The sequence below is a fragment of the Prionailurus bengalensis genome, chromosome A1 (genome assembly GCF_016509475.1).
Source record: "Prionailurus bengalensis isolate Pbe53 chromosome A1, Fcat_Pben_1.1_paternal_pri, whole genome shotgun sequence".
In the NCBI taxonomy this organism is placed as follows: Eukaryota; Metazoa; Chordata; class Mammalia; order Carnivora; family Felidae; genus Prionailurus; species Prionailurus bengalensis.
In genome coordinates, this window is record NC_057343.1 from 1,330,946 (window position 1) to 1,333,886 (window position 2,941).

Here is a 2,941-nt window from a genome sequence, read left to right on the forward strand (position 1 = left end):
TCATCCTTCTGGCCTCCAGAGTTTCTGATGAGAAATCAGTTGTTCATCTTATCGAAGACCCCTTGTATATGATGAGTTGTTTCTTTCTCGCTGCTTTAGTTTCTCTCTGTCTTTGTTATTGGACAATTTGATTATGTATCTCAGTGTGGAACTCTGAATTTATCCTCTTTGATGTTCACTGAACTTATTGTATGTGTAAATTCATGTATTTCATCAAATTTAGGAGGCAGTTTTGGCCACTATTTCTTCAAATATTCTTACTGTTCCTTTCTCTCTGTCTCTGTCTCTCTATGTCTCTCTCTCTTCTTTCTGGGACTCTCATAATGCTTATTTTGCTATACTTGCTGTGTTCCACAGTTCTCTTAGACTCTGTTAATTTTTATTCTTTTTTCTTTCTGTTCCTCAGACTGGATAATTTTAATAATCTTATGTTCAGGTTTGTGGATTCTTTTTTCTGCCAGTTCCAATCTGCTGTTGAACTCTTCTAATGAAATTCTATTTTAGTTATTGTACTTACAATTTCTAGAATTTCTACTTGGTTCCTTTTTATAATTTCAATCATTTTATTGATGTTCTCAATTTGTTCATCTATCATTTTCCTTAGTTCTTTGTCCATAGTTTCCTTTAGCTCTTTAAACATATTTAACACCATTGACTTAAAGTCTTTGTCTAGTAAGTCTAATGTCTGTATGTCCTTAGAGGTGGTTTCTGTCGAATTGCTTTTTTGCCATGAATGGGCCATACTTAGATGATTCGCTGTACACCTTGAAATTTTTTGTTGAAAAATGGGCATTTAAAAATTACAATTAATATTTTGATATTTAATAGTATTTCTTGTATAATAAATTAACTTTCCTCAGGGCTTGCTTTTGTTGTTTTTTGATGGCTTAGGGTTTTTAGTGACTTTCCCAAACAATTTTTTGCAAAGTCTGTATTCTTGGTCACGTGTGGTCACTACCATCTCTGTTGTTATTTCAGAGGTTGGCCAATGACCTGAGAGAGTTCCTTAAATGCCCGGAGCCAAAAGGGGAAAAAAAAGCTACTCTCTCAGTTTTTGCATCTTGACTATAAGCTGGGGCATTCCTTCAGTGAGAAACCAGCCTGCAAAAGCAAGCTCCACCAGGAATGTGGGCCACCATTCCCATAGCTGCTGCTATCCCTGCACTGGGGAATGAGATAGTAGGCAAATGGGCAAAAATGCCACAATGCCCTCTTACTGAAATTCAGTTGCCCTTTTCTTCATTTAGGAGTGTTCTGGTTGTCCCAAATTTAAGATTAGATTACAGAGTTCAAAACCAAAGATTGACAGATTGATTCTGTCAATCTTTGCCAATTTCTGCCTGTTTCAGTGGAGGTACCGCTTCTTTAAGTGCCCGTCTCTGCCCTTTTATGTGATGTCACTCTTGTATTTTAAAAATTTGTGTTGTCGGGGTGCCTGGGTGGCTCAGTCGGTTAAGTGTCTGACTTCGGCTCAGGTCATGGTCTCACGGTTCATGAGTTCGAGCCCCGCGTCGGGCTCTGTGCTGACAGTTCAGAGCCTGGAGCCTGCTTTGGATTCTGTGTCTCCTCCTCTCTCTGCCTCTCCCCTGCTCATGCTCTGTCTTTCTCTCTCTCTCAATAATAAATATCTAATCTCTATGAAAATACTAATTATAATGGGAGGTTTGGGGAGATTTGTTTCCATGCTCCATGAACTGTTTCTTTCCTCTGATATACATTTTTCAGTTTGTTTTGTTCTTTATCTTTTAAGTGTTCCTCAAAGATCTCACTGACTATTAATATTTAAGAGTAACATACTAAAAAGCTGATTGTAATCTCTGTGTGCATGAATAGGACTTTGACAGATGGATCACACTGTAAGTGACTGAGTGGAACCCTTGCCATTTCGTTAGAGGACAGGAGCTCTCACTGTTTTGCATGGCGGCATTCACTTGTTTTCAGAGCTGTTATACCCTGTTGGCTGTCATTTATGTCTCCAAGTCCAGAGCCCCTCTTGTTCAACTTCACTGAAAAATCAAGCTATGGTCTTCTTCAGAAGGGGAGGACAGTTTCCTGCCTACATGCCAGGATATTGCTGCTCCTTATATACACTTCCAATCCAATCTTCCTTCCAGCTCCACTCTACGTCTCTGCTTTCAGAGGCTCCTGGCACTTCCATTCCTGATCATTGCCAGGCTGTTGCAGCCTCCATGGGCTAACTTCCCATTGGCTTCCCCACTTGCAAGCAGTGAAGTTATAGCTTTCACCTTGCTGCTAAGACAGCAGCGGCGACTTGTTCACCTGCTTTCCATTACACATTTTGTTGATTGTCTCTCATCTGCTATTGTCTTTTCACCTGTGGTAATTTGTGGTCATTTTAATGAAGCTTGGGGAGGAGAGGAGATCAACTATGCATTTAATCTGCCATATTTCCACGATTTCTTTCATATCATTAGGGTGAAGGAAAGCCAATGACACTGAATGAGTGAGATAAAACAACTATAGACTCAGTAGTTTGGTAATAAAGCATGATCATGGCATTGTGGCAGGCAGTGGTTAGCTCATTCCTTCTTATTATAGGTTATCGACGTTTTGTTTTGAAAATAAAGTATGGTGCTCGCTTCGGCAGCACATATACTAAAATTGGAACGATACAGAGAAGATTAGCATGGCCCCTGTGCAAGGATGACACGCAAATTCGTGAAGCGTTCCATATTTTTAATAAAAGTCACTCCCGCCAAAAAAAAATAAATAAATAAAGTATGAAGAATTGAGACTGACAGAACAAATGTCATACAGGAGCTATCTGAGCCTGGTCAACAAGGACCATCTAGAAGTGAAAAGACTTTGATTATAACTCATTCCTTGTTTCTGATGTAAACTCTACTACTTACAAAAATAAAAAGGAGAGTGACAATAGTCTCCCTCCCTCTTCTTTTTTTAAGTTTATTTATTTTGAGAG

The 2,941-nt window shown here is 39.1% G+C and overlaps 1 non-coding gene across 1 annotated transcript; it reads left to right on the forward strand.

Annotated features, from left to right (window-relative positions):
- The first annotated feature begins 2,592 nt into the window (after positions 1–2,592).
- On the forward strand, positions 2,593–2,699 carry LOC122496261. Its single transcript, XR_006300745.1, has one exon. It is a non-coding gene; the product is annotated as a U6 spliceosomal RNA (small nuclear RNA).
- Positions 2,700–2,941: the final 242 nt, after the last annotated feature.